Source organism: Podarcis gaigeae, assembly GCF_964106915.1.
Source record: "Podarcis gaigeae genome assembly, chromosome: 2".
Lineage (NCBI taxonomy): Eukaryota > Metazoa > Chordata > Lepidosauria > Squamata > Lacertidae > Podarcis > Podarcis gaigeae.
In genome coordinates, this window is record NC_139679.1 from 51,519,681 (window position 1) to 51,534,115 (window position 14,435).

A 14,435-nucleotide genomic window follows, 5' to 3' on the forward strand; every position below is an offset into this window, starting at 1 on the left:
GTTGGCCCCAGTGAGAATAGGATATGCTAGACTAGACAATCCACTGGCCTGATCCAGGAGGGATCTTCTTGTGTTCTGTTTTATTATGATAAAATAGACCCTTCTCTGATGACTGTGTACATGAGCTTTTATATTGCCCTCCCACTACATGCAGAACAGGGAAAATGTACAGGCTAAATACCATGTTTATTGTGGGGAGCATCTCTTAGATGCATGCTTAGAGTTTTTAAGGGGACAGAACCTCCATGTTTCAAGGCACAATGACCTTGAATGACAGGTGCTAAGGACAAACTAAAGGGTTGTTCCCTTCATGTTCTACATGTGGTCACCCCACCAGCATCTAACTGGCCATTGTTAAAATCAGAAGGCAGGAAAAGATGTAACTTTGTTCTGATCCAGCAAGGCACTCCTTACATTCTCATGTAGCAAAAGAAGAAAAGCAGCTGCAATATTCTTTAGTCTTCCAATGCAGCCCATAGCAGACATGAGGCAAGCTCAAGAGCAGAGCCCATCATGCCTCTTTACTGCAAGGAATATAGCTTGTTCCATTGAGATGGTCTGCAAGCACATTACTTGTCATCATAAAGCACAACATTAGACCAGAGCTCACCATTTTGTTAGGAAATGGCTTGCACAGATAACGGTTTGTAGTGCAGAGATGCTACTGTGGTTCTTGCGGGGTCATCAGTGAGAGGCAACCACAGAGCTATCTATTTTTTTCAAGCACTGAATGGTTTTGAATAAAATGCTGGTGCTTTTTGAAAGCAAGCAAAGAAAGCTGTCCTGTAAAATCCATAGTGTCTGACACGTCCCCCCTGCCACTGCTACTGCCAATTCCTTTTAAGAGCCATGACATAATGGAACAGCTATAGTGAAAGGGTGAGTCTGGTCATCTTTCTCCTCCTCTTGCACAGTCCTCTCAGATATTCTAAGAGTTGGCAAGCCTCCATCGTAACTCCACCCTTTGCATCGGCATATACCTCAAACAGCAGGGCGGTTTGGAAAGGTCACTGTGGACCTATGGGACTGAGCACCCCCCCCCCCCGCGCTGTCACTGACCTCAATTTAGTTGCACAGTGGACCTATGGAGCTGAGGCAACACATACAGCCAGCATAATATCTGGGGAAAGGGTGCTGTCCCATTCCCAGCAACACAAAGCTGAACATCAAGACATGGAAACCTTGAAGATCAGATATATTATTTTCTTTTAATGGTTCGTGGATATGCTGATTTAGTCCCCAACTCATAATCATTTTCCCTTGTGGGCGAACTTCCTGACCTTTTCCTATTGTTTTTCTGTAATTCAGCTGTAGCTGGAGCAATCACTCATCTTACACTTGAACTGAGGGTGTGTGTGCTGGGGTGACTAATGTCTGCCTCTGCTGTGCTGCCCTTCAGCTCCACCCCCAGCTCTCCTGTGGGTATATGACAGTCCAAGCCCCAGTCGCCTTTTTAAGCCATGCAAAGATTGCTAAAAGCCAGTACAAATAAGACTTTCACCTTTTCAATAATCTCCCCTTGTTTTGGAACTATTTCCACAAGGTTGTCACTGTTGTTCCCACTGCAATTCTACACCTATTTATGGCTGGGGTGACAGATGTCATCATCCAGCAACATCTGGAGGACCACAGGTTTTCCACCCCTGGTGCAAGCCCTGCCAAACTTCATGGAGTAAACATTCTACAATATATGCTGTACATAAGGACAGCTTCTCAAACGTACTATGTACGTTACACTGAGGGATAAACTTCCCCATGTGCATCCTCTTGGAATTATTATTTTTTGGGGGGGAAGGGGGGAGGTAAATACATCAACTGCCCACTGTCCTACAGCCACCCATGTGACCATCCAGAGGAGAGCATACACACAAGTGGGAAGTAATGGTAAGGGAGATGGGTATGCCTTGGAGCAGAAACATTCTTAATACATTTACTCTGACTAGGAAAAACTCTGTCTAGGAGAAAGGTGAGAAACGTGAGCTGAGCAGCACAGGAACTTCGGGTTGGATTACATGATCTGTCAGAAGAATTGGATGTCCAGGGATTGGATTTCGTTTCATTGCCAACTGCAGGCTTTTCAGAGACACAGCCGACAATTCAGTTCCAGGGATGGGGAAGAAATTCGCTTAGGTTCACATTTTAATGTGGCCCTGCCTAATTTGAATTTCCCCTAAACGATTCCGGAACCAAAACTCAGCTCTCCTGCGAAATTTGCACTTCTCTGAATTTCATGATGCTGTTCTCCAGCCCCCACCCCAAGAAAAGTGTACAAAAAGTGTATATTACAATAAAATGTGCATATCAGTGCATATATGTGAAAACAATAGACCAAAATGCATTATATTAGAGGAAATTGCATAAAAATGTATATTTAGGACAACATTGTATACACAAATGTGTATTAGGAGAAATTCATAATAAAATACTGATGAATTTTTGCGAGGGCTTTTGTTTAAAATTGCAAAATGGATGCAGAAATGTCCAGAACTGAACTTAAGACTGGACAAACAAGCCACTGAGAAAATCTGATATTGACAAATTCACCCATGACTATTCATTTCGTAGGTTGCCATATATCCTATTTTCCAGGACATACCCTCTTTTTCATGGGTAGAGTCATCATGGCGATCCATAGTTAAAAATAGTTGTTGAAAAATGTGTCCTCAATTTTGTTCTTCAAAATATGGCAACTCTAGCTGTGCTGAGAAAAAGCACATGGTACAACTTCCCTCTTGGGACTGATACCATGTCAGAATACAGGTGAGGGATCGCATGATTCAATACTCACTAAGGTTTTTTTTTTTAAAAAAAACACACCAAAAGTTTCTGTCATAGAAAACAAGCAAATTAGTAAGAACAGTTTCTTAGACTTCTTACTGAGATGCCTTAGGTTTTGTTTGCACTTCACGGGAAGCCCAACTATAGTTTCCCAGGACTGCAGGTATGTGCCGGCTCTCAGAGAGGAGTCCTTCTCTGTCTTGCTCCTCTTCACTTATGCTAGTGCAATGCAGCATGGCAGCTAAGTCCAAGTTTGGCTTAGTGTGCCATCCAAGCCCAGGGTCATACTTAAGGTCTCTCCTCCTTAATGGTGATCTGTAATCATAGGTCAAACACATAGTGGTTAAGGAGGAGTGCCCACATGAATTTTTGCACCCAGTTGTAACATTTGTTACAGTTGTTCTCCCACAGACAGCAAAGCTTATGTCTGGAACGGTGTGCAACAAGCTGGTTGGAATAAGTCACATGACTGAAAGCTTCTCCATACCTTCCCCCACCTCCCAATAACCCCTTTGTCCTGCACATGGAAAACTCTCATATCAAGGAGAAGTGCTCTAGGTTAATTTTTTCCTTGGACTGTTCATTACTGTGTGCAGGATTTTTTATATTTAACCAGGATTCTCCCCATCTGTACTGACAAAAAGAAGCTCATGCCCAAGCAAAGACTTGAACCGAGGTCTTGAACACTCTAACTACTGCATGTTCCATGTAACTGTAATTAACAGGGCAGCGGGAGGGGAGAAAAGAGGGTGATGATACATAATATTTTCCCTGCCCACTATTTCTTCAGTACAGGTGACATAGCTTTCCTGCTGTTTGAACCCGACGGGAGCAGAGAAATGATGGGAGGAAAGGATTAAGCACCCCTTTGCCATTTTTCAGTTTAAAATTCCCCACCCCAGCCAGCTTCTGTTCTTTTAAAATGTTCCATACCTTTATACAAACAACATGTAGTTAATCCCTACACCAAAGAATATACAATTTCCCCCGGAGGAACTGGTGTTGCTTGGCCCATTCGATCAGATGCAAATGGAAGCTTCCTGTCTTATGTGTCTTCCTGGAGACAGCTTGATCAGGAGGTAGGACTTGCCAGCAGCTTCTGCCTAGGCAAGTGTGTTCAATTATGCAGCACTAACAGCTTTGTCGTTCCAGCCTGCCCAAAATCCTGGTGGACTCAATCATCCTCCTCTTTTCTTATTATTATTAACTGTTTATTGGTTTATAATATGATACACAGTCTCTGTGGTGCCTTGATGCATAATAGAGAGTGGGTGGTGGAAGAGGGAGATCTTCCTTTTCGATCATTTGTTCAAACAAAGCAGTACTTAATGGTGGACTTTTAGCCTATAACCAGATCAAAGGTTTACTGTTACAGAGAGCTGGAAAAACACAAAACCTCTCCCTGAGAGCAAAGGGTAGCATCATATATACTAAAAGCAACCTCAGTGTTCCAAGCTACACTCCTTACATAGTCAAAATGGCCCCAGGGCTTCTCTGGACAAGAATTTGAGAGGGAACCATGGAAAACCCAAATAACAGGCTAGTGAAGACTGAGCCTGCTCAGTAGTGACAGAATGCTTGCTGACTGCAGGGGCAGGAGTGGGAAAAACAGATGCTAAGGGGAACTGAAGGAGCATCCTAAACAGGAAGATTCCACATCGCAACTGCAATTTCATCCCAGCATTTCTTCTGTGGTGGTGCGGCCTCTGCCACCTGTGCAGGTACTAGGGTCAATGCCATCCTTAATGCAGAAATATTGGAGGGGCCCACACAGGCTGAAAAACTTTGGCACCATATGAACTCAGAAGGCAGGGCACAGACAAGTCATTTCTATGGCAGCTGGGAAAAGATCACTGAAATTACACGCTACATCCACAGAGCAGTTCCCACCTGGTGAACTGCGACTCCATAGGGAGCCATGGCTGGGGGAAGCCGCGAGCAGCACTGGCCTCCATCACTCCCTCCTCTCTCCCTTGCTCCTCTTAACAGATAGATCTAGCCCTTCAAGTCATCTGAAAGGGGGTAACTAAACCTCCCATGATATCCCCACCGCTTGGCTACACTGCATTCTGCAGTGAGCATTTTTCTTCCCTGCCTCCTTTCCTTTCCTCCCAATCCTTTTCCTCCTGATTGTTACTACAGCCAAGTGCACCACAGCCAAACAAACAAATCCCTAAAATGAACCAGACTTTGTGTGGAACTGGCACATGTTCATTGATCGTCCCTCCCTGCAAGGCTTCTGGGGGACTGAGACGTGTGAGGCTTGGTTGTGGGGGAGGGGGCTGAGCAGAGGGGAAGAAGGTAGGAGGAGCCTTTTCCTGCTGCCTGATTCCTGGCCACCCTCAACCTCTATCTCTTTCTACCTGCTGGAAAAAGAAGGAGGCTCTTTTGTTCGGTTTGGGAGATTATAAAAGATAGCGTGGGTGGGTTGAAGGGGGAAATTGAGAGGAAAGCAGAGTGAGGGTTGCAAGTAAAAAGAGGGTGAAAGGGGCATCTAGTATTTTTTTGTGGGAAGTGAGAGTTTTTTGTAAACTCTAAAAAAAAAAAAATGGGCATCTAGTGGGGGACCTGTTGGGGTTGGGGGCTTCCTTAAGTGGAGTGAGTGGAGATGGAGGGTTGAGAGGGAGAGAAGTTCTCCCCTGGTTGTGGTTTAATTGTTCTTCCTTCGGGCCTTAGACTGGTTTCTGCCTGCCCCAATCCAAATAAATACTAATTTATCTCCACTTTCCCTGCTTCTGTACCATCATCTATCTGCCTAGTCACCTGCATTTCCCTAAGGATGAGGAGTTGACCACTTAGGGGGAAGAGCTCTAAAGTGTTTCAAGGTGCACTTTGTATTTTCTTTTCGTTTGTTTTTTTCATATTATTGATTTATTATTATTATTATTAAAATTAAATTTTGTTTTAATCAATTTTGTTTTAATTTTCCCCAAATGTACAAAAACTGCTAAATGCCAAAACAACACAGTTTCTACCAAGTATCCCACAAGAGAGTCACATAAATAATGTAGTTGGTCAAGGGAGCCATGGACTCAAAAAGTTTTAAAACCACTGCATTCAGTTCTCTACATGAATGTAGAACCTATTGGATGGGGACAATAGTAACAAAGCCCATAGTCCTTATATTAACAAGCCAGGTCCGGCAGTTCTAGCTGCTTGAAAAGCTAGCCCACCTGCTGGGCAACTGGGATTTTTGTCCCAAGTACCTGCTTGGTGCTTTTTGCTGCCTGCTGCAAAGTTATCCTTGAGTGATCCCTAGATCTGATCTTTGCCCTAGATAGGGATTGCAAAGCCAGCAGAGAAAAGAGAACAGGCCTGACAGCCTCGTGCATAAAGTTACTCTTGGCTGCCAAGGAACATTGTTTTCACGTTCAAAGAAATGTTGCTGCAATTTGGTCTGTTGTGGGGTTGTTTTGCCACTTTGAAACGTCACAGGAACTCGGAGTGACCAAACTGAGGTTGGCTTAGAAGTGCTTGCCTCAGATCCACAATCCAAAGTTCAAGTTTACAAACTGAACTGAATTAAAAGCAAATGCCAAACGTGGGACTTGTTTCATTGGATTGAATTCGAGTCTGCTTATACTTTTCCTGTTTTCAACAATTTGCCTTAGGGTTCATAATCCCAAGTTCTGATTGCATCACAGGCGCAACATCATGGGAGGAGGTGCCCCACCTCTGGCCTCTTGCAAGTTGCTGCAGGAGAGGGGCTGTGAGCAACACCATGAGAGGAGTGAAACTGTCAAGCTCCCTCATTATCTCTGCTATTGCCAAGAGGTGTAATGTTATTCATGTACTCTTGTTATATCTACAGTACTGAAACATTATTGTTTTTGTATGTTATTATATTTGCTATTACTACATTGTTGTTTTATGTTATTATGAAATGGTTCTTGCAGTGGTTGATTGTAAGCATGATTCTTTTAGTGGAAAGGCAGCATACAAATGACACAGCAATGAAGGTGATGGTTGCCCACCTAAGGAGCTCAGCCAGTTCAGTGGATAAAACGGCAGGAAGCCTAGAGAAGAGGCGACTGCTTCCTCTCTGGCTCTCTCTGTGTGTGATTTGGGCTGAGCCATATTCTCTCACTATGGGCCCGTCCTTCCCTGCCAATACTTAAAGCTGCCTGACCATTGGCCATGGTGGCTGGGGCTAGTGGGAGATGGAGTCCAGCTACATTTGGAGGGGGCATGGATTCCTACCCCTAGTTTAGGGTTTTCCTGTCCCACTGGCTCCAGTCAATGCCACTCACAAAATGCTAAGTCTCATTATACCACCCCCATGTCTGGAACCAGATATAAGATTCATGAAGCTTCCCAAAGCTCTTATCTAGTCAAAATGTGAAACCACCACAACAACACTGTTGGAGGCAGGGTTCATCGCTTCCCTAGCAGTTGCCTAAAAATGAAAGGTAAAAGGCACTCACTGCTCCTTTGTTCTTCATTCCCTTAGTCCAGAGATGTAGACTTGTGCTCTACCTCCAGATGTTGTTGGACTCCTGCTCCTGTCATCCCTGACCATTAGCCATCCTGGCAGCGGTTGGTAGGAGTGTGGTATAAATTCCTAAATAGATCAATTAGATTGCTGCCAGAATGAAATAGCCTGTGTTTGTTTCAGTTTTGGGGTATCCCCTGAGTAAGATGCCACAGGTAGATTTACCTCTACTTTACTGCCACCACTGCTGCACTCACCATTCATTTGTGTCTACCTCTAGTTCCAGTCTCCATCGGAGGTTAAGGGTAAGGCATGCAGAGGTTACTTCTGTTTCTCCTTGCTCCTCTCTTTGCTTATTCAATGAGATAAAACAGAATAAGCGCCTCCTCTGTTGGCCACGTGGTTTCTGACCCTATTTGAAGAGGGAGACAAATTGAACCACTGGGAATTAATCCCTATTATAAGTGAGGAGTCCTTAATGAAAGAGGCATATGCGGCCTGTATGTGCTCAGTCTGACTATTGAGGGTTTGGAGAAGCCAATTTGAAGAATGTCAGGGTTGTTGTTTTTTAATTGGCTTAGCATAATATTAGAATAGTGTCTCCTCTTGTAGCATAACTATTCTACCATGAAATCAATATCCTTCATGGACACATTATATGGAAATGCGCTACTTAAAGAAAGGTTCTGTGAGATGATTGCTGCATGATGTATTATTCCGACCATTGTGCCCATGAATAAAGGCCTAGCTAGACATCACAGGGGATGTGATGTGACATCATCAAGTTCAAGTTTCCTCTATGCCTTCAAGCAGCAGTCAATGAACTGCAGTGGATGTAGAACCTCTGAAAGCAAGGATCTCACATCAATCATTTATTTTACTAAAGGTTATTGGCCTGATGTATGGGAGAGATGCAGGTTTGTCGAAGCCACACAACAGCCACTTACAGGCAAGTTGATCAACCTTCCATTGAGTTTCAGTGATTTCATATATTGACCAAATACAATGTATGGCTTTATGAATTTACCCACTTCCTTTCCCGATCCATTGAAATCAGTAGCAGGTTCTTTCCAGCTAAAACTGATAAAGCTGGTAGAAGAGACAAAGCTAGAAACAAAATGGAAGACCTGATGTAATGCAGAAAAGACTTATCCTGCTACCTACTCCACTGTGAGGTGAGGCTACAAGGTGACTATCCTCAGTCTAGAACAGCTTTCCAACCTGGTGCTCTCCAGGGCAAGGGCCATATCTCTGTGGTAGAGCATCAGCTTTGCATGCAGGAAGTTCCAGGTTCAATCCCTGGCTTCTCCAGGTATTGAAGAGACTTCTGTCTGAAAATCCTGGAGTGCCACTGCCAGTCAGTATAGACAATACTGGGCTAAATGGACCAATGGCCCAGCTTCTTATAATAAGAAGGTAGCTTCTTATTCTCCTGGATGTTTTGAACTGCAACTCTCATCAACCCCAATCAGCATGTCCAATGGCCTGGGTGCTGGGAGATAGGCTGGGGAAGGCTGGCCTAGAGAACTTGTACTCGGCACAGTTCACCCTCAGCTATAGAGCCAACAGTGAGAAATGCAAAGACACGCTCATGAGCAAAAAGCCACATGGATGATGTTCTGCTACAGATTGTTAAACAGCTATGTGTATGGGACATGCTCCTAGTGCCTGCCTAGTGCTACCAGAACAAGCAAAGAAGGCACAATCGGGCCAAGTATACCTGCGTAGAAGTGAATGATCCACTGGGATAGTGACGCTTTAGCCTTGTCGGACTCCTGGCAGCGGTTTTAAAGCAGCCCAAGAGACACAAGTGATTGACCTGTTCGTCTGGCAGTCCCTGACAGTAGAAAGGATGTTGGAAGCAGCTGGCTCACCACAGGGGAGGAGATGGGGAGCAACTCTAATGACAGCATGTCTCCAAGAAGGTAGCAGAGCATGAAACCAATTTCACACTTTATTAGCCAATTCAGGTGCCAATTGCTCAAATCCTGAAACAATAATATCCTCTCCCCACCCCACATATTTCCTTATTCTGGCCAGCCTCTTAAGGATACTTATTCAGCTTCCCTTTTCACAGCACCTCTGGGCAAGTTCATGCAAATTATACTGAACTTTGAATGGGGGAACCAACACATGGCCATGTGGCTCATGCTCAGGAACCAGTGACCCATCCTAGTACAGAGATCTCAAAAAAGGTCTCAAAAGTCAAGAGAGCAAAAGGACAAGAAATTTACAGTGACTTGAATATATTTCCACCAACTCAAAGCACTCAAGGAGCAAAGCAGAGCCAGTGAGAGGTGTGGCTTGGAGGGGAGAGTCCCATTGGAGGACCACACTTCGCCCCTGGGCCTGAGATATCCCACTCCCTACTTTAAAGCAAATATGCATAGGATTGCAGTTTGAGGGTCATTGCATGGAAGCAATTATTCCTTCCAACCTGAGCAGGTGAATGAAGTCGCAAGTACTTCACCTTGTACAAGGTGTGCTCTGATGGGTTCTAAGAATGTGCTCTCTATCCTTGAATTTTTCTGAGACTTTTATTTAGGACCTGAATCAAAGAGGCATAAGAAGATAATCATTATATCAGCCTTTTCCCTTCCCTAGACAATTCTGCAAGCTGAACCTTCTTCAAATCCAACCGCTGTACAAATAGGAGCAGACCGATCAATGAAATGAAGAGAAGCCCATTTGCTCAGCACAATGATATTTAATTTTTGAAGTCACGTCTGTTTACATATGCTAACAGAAGAATCTCTGCTCCCTGTGGCTCCTCAAAGAGGACAATTTCACAGCTGATATTCAGTAATGGAGACAGTGTAGGATAGAATTCTTTCTTCATCCCTCTTCATATATCTTGAATCTTCTGCACTGAAAGCAAGAGACAGGAAGGACTTTTGTGTAGGGGTGTCCTGTTTTGTTTACCCAGTATAGGCACCAGGGAAGTAGACAAGGAAACTGGGACAGCAAGGAAGGTGAAAAGAAAGATACTGAGAAGGAAGATGAAGGAACTATAGGGAAGGAAGGAGGGAAGGAGATTCCCAGGCCTCAATGAGCAGAACAGAGAAAGGAGAGAAGAAATGGAGGACCTGGGGCTGTTAGGCCCAGTGGCAAGCAAGGAAGGCAGCAAGGAGAAGGAAGGTAGTCAGGACAAAGGGAAACTGTATATTAAGACAGAGGGATCCTGTGATGAAATGGGGACCAAACTCTGAGCAAGGTTTCCATTGGGTTGGGGGGGATCACTAAAGATACGAGACCATATGGAGTTCTGAGGATCCTTGGGATCTTGGTGTCATTGCAAATTTGATGAGCACCCCCTCAATTCCTTCATCCAAGTCATTTATAAAGACATTGAACAACAAGGGGCCCAGGACAGAACCCTGCGGCACCCCACTTATCACTTTTTTCCAGGATGACGAGGAACCTTTAATGAGTACTCTTTGGGTTCGGTCAGTCAACCAGCTATAAATCCACCTACGTCGTTCAACCACAAATCTAAAGTGCTCTAAAGGGGGAAAGGAAGGGGCAAGATAAGAATGCTATCTGTGGTTATCTGCAGACCTTTGGTGCTATTTTGTTACCAGAGACATGGTTCAGGGATGCACAGGATTGCTCTGTAAAACTGAATGCCCATTCCCCATTTCACAGAGGTAGACCTAAGGCTGGGTTGGCCTCCATGCTGTAGCCTTGAGCCTGCCAAATTATGGATCCATAGCAATAGTAATGTTGCTTAGATTTACCGTAGATCATGTCAGTGTTTAGTGATCTGTGCTTATTTCTCCCTGGAATGATTAAGGGTCAAGCAAAGAAGTAGTATGTGGGAGAAACACCAGTTTGCCCATATTCTTGTGATATGAGAATTGGGCCAAGTACTCAATAAAAGTTAACACTATGTGTTCCATGGACTGATTGACAGTTCTGCCAGCATATAGCCTCTAATTTTTCATTTGTTAGAAACCTTAAAGTGATGGACCTTTCTGCTCTTTCCCTTTGATCTTCTTTCCTTTCAGGAGGCTTATCCCTGCAGTCCTTGTGGCTTTACCTTACTTCTTCTATGTAGGCTGCATTTACAGAAAGCTGTTTCTGCACTTTTAACACTGTGTGTAATTTGAGGACCGTTCCTAGTTCTGCCATGATTGTACATCCAGCACTACTTGAGTGTCCCCCCGCAGTGCTTTTCTGCTCGCGAGCTCGTGTAGATGGTCCCCCAGTAGGGACCAATTAGTCCTATCCACACAGACAGAAATTCATCGCTCGCACATCTCTTTGTCTATAATTGCAGACCATGGAGGGAAAAGCCACCTATGTGTGTGTGTGTGTGTGGTAGCTTTCTAGACGTCAATGCAGTTGGGGGGGGGGAGAGCAAGGGGGGGAGGAGGAAGACTAATCGCTTCTGCAAAGAACTGAAGCATGTGAAGAGCACAGAGAGAGGGAGTCAGGACAGATATAGAGCCAACGTGAATATAGAGCCTGGCCTTAGCACACCGTCAGCATGAAATAACTATCGCTGTAGTTAAAATTCGGCATTAAAGGGTACTTGAGAATTCATCTGTAGGAGGTTAACTCCCAAATGGGATCCAGTGATAAATTGGCTGCTGCATATAAAATGACTGGAAAGGAGGCGGGGGGAGCACATTTGGAGTCATTCTTTTTTAAGGGGAAATAGACTTCCAGAACGTTATCAGCCAAATGTCCCAATTTGAAACAATGTGCTGTGAAGCTCAAGTGGTTCATCAACATGCATTTGATCAAATTCCACCTAAGGGCCACAGTGAGATGTGCTTACACCCATTGAAGTCATGGACTTAGGTGCACTTAACTCTGTGTTTTGTTTTAGGGTGTAAAGCTGCAACCCTGCACAAGGTTACCCAGGGTTACCCATTGAACTCGGTTGGGACTTCTGATTATGCCTCTCCAGAATTGCCTTGGACATGTAGCTTCTTGGTGGAGTTTCTCTGAGTTCCACTATCTTGCATGGCACAGTGGATCTCAGTGTGCCATAGTGATAGGAAACGTGAGATGTGTCTGTCTTTGTAGGCTGTACGTCTTAATGTGTGTTTTGCCTGCAAAAGTGTCTGTGACTTTGGTACATATGCCAAAGATTACCCCAAAACACACATCTGTCAAGCCTCAGAGAAGTACTGTCTGGCAGCCTGGACAGTGTTACCTGCTCTGCTCTCAGATCTGATCTGCAGGCAGCGGTGGAGGGGCAGAGTTTTCTAGGAGGACAGGTGGAGTTTGCATAAACAGAACTATGTAACTGCCTTAAATAAGAACAATAACTTGCCTGAGCTTGCTTTGTCCCTCCCCATCCCTTTTTCCTTGTGCCTTTTTGCATTGTATGCCCGAGGGCTGGGACTGCCATGCTGTTATATTTTGTAAACCGTTTTCTGCCTGAAGGGTAAGATACGTACGCTTTAAATAAACACATCCATCATTCCCTTTCTCTGAGGAACTGAAAGCAGCATAGATGGGGTGTTCCGCATCTGATCCATACAACAACCCTGTGAGGTAGCAGAAACAATTAACTAAGAGCTAATGATTGACTCAGGCTTACCTAGGAAGCTTCAAGGCTGAGCAAGGCCCAGTCCCCCTGGCACAATGGAATAAAGAGTGAGTGCGAAGGAGAAGTGGAGCAAAAGAGGGAGGTGGACTGGTCGGTGGAGTCAGAGTGAGTGACAGGTGGGGGATGTCAGCTGAGAAGGTGAGCTACAGGAGTCAATTGAAAAGGATCAGGTGCAAAGGCTGGCAGTGGTGAAGATAGCTATTGGAAAGGGAAATCAGATATGGTGGGCTAGTTTATTAAGTGGAAACATTGCTTCTCTAATCTTTCTTGAATGAGTGCATGTCCTGGATGTCATGTTCCTTGAGTAAAGACAATAGATGGTTCAAATACTTGATGGATTCAAGTCTGGATGCATTTCTGGATAATAAATCTCACCTCACATTGTTGTTTTTACCCTACTGCTTTGTCACTCAGCAGATAAGGCAGCAGTTTGCCTTGGACAAGTTTCTTGTGAGTCTGGATGCAGCAGGCAGGCTGGACTGCTAGGCAAGCAGTTGCTTTGGTGTTGCGTGTGACCCCTAGGTGCCAGGGCCTTGAATGGGACCCCAAGGGTGATGGCCCTGGATAGAAGGGTGCCATATGAAGGGAATCTGGAGCACTTGGATCAAGTACTGGTATAACACCAGCCTTCCAAATTTTTTTATGCACTATTCCTCAGGAAGGTGAAAATGAAATAGATACCTTCCTATGCTGATGCTCAAGTGTCAAAGTGTGCTTCAGTGCTGTGCAGTGATTTAAACCCAGCTGTCACCCCATCTAAAACCTTCACCCTAAATCAATGCTGGACCGTAGGAACATAGGAAGCTACCTTATACTTAGTCATTCCCATCAGTCCCTCTAGCTGGGCATTGTCTACAATGACTCACAGTGGCTCTCCTGGGTTTCAGCCCTATCTGGAGATGTCAGAGATTGAACCCAGGACTTTCGGCATGGAAGGCAGTTGCTCTGCCACTGGGCTATGGCTCTCCCCTACAACACCCACCCATAATCCTTAGCCACAGGCCATGCTGGCTGGTGCTGATGGGACTCTCTGTTCAGCCACATATTGAGGGCACCATATTGGCTACCCCTGTCCTAAACACTCTACCATGCTGGCTCTGTTCCTTGCTGCTTCGAACCTCATTTCTGACAAGGGGAATTAGATGCGCAGGAATATATGTCCAACCACAGACAGAGAGAGGAGGAAAAGGGAACCTTTGGTTTACAAATCAGTCGGCAATGCTGAGTTAATGTGTTGCCTGGCTGAGGGCCAGTACATCAGCATTTGTAGTCTGTGCTCAGAGCGTGGTGCTTCCCTTGCATCCTAATGCCATCTTTACTGCAGCTATACTGCTGACCCACAAGCACGCTTGCTCTGCTGCTGAGCCTAGCTTGCCAGACTTGATCCTGGTTTGGCAGCATCAGCTTCTTCACCTTCTGCCTTGCTTCTTTCACTGATTCTCCCTGTGGTGGTTGGTGGGGGGATTGAGAGTCTCGGTAGCCACAGTGGAAGTGGGGAGAAGAAAAGGAGTGAAAAGATTTTTGGAAGAACTAAGAAGGAAAGGAAAGAGCAGGGAGGAGACGAGAGAGACCTTGTGGTGAACTAATGTGCCCATACAATCCTCTCTTTGTTGAAGAACTAACATGAGGTATTTTACCACTAGTCTTTGGTATAAGTGCTTG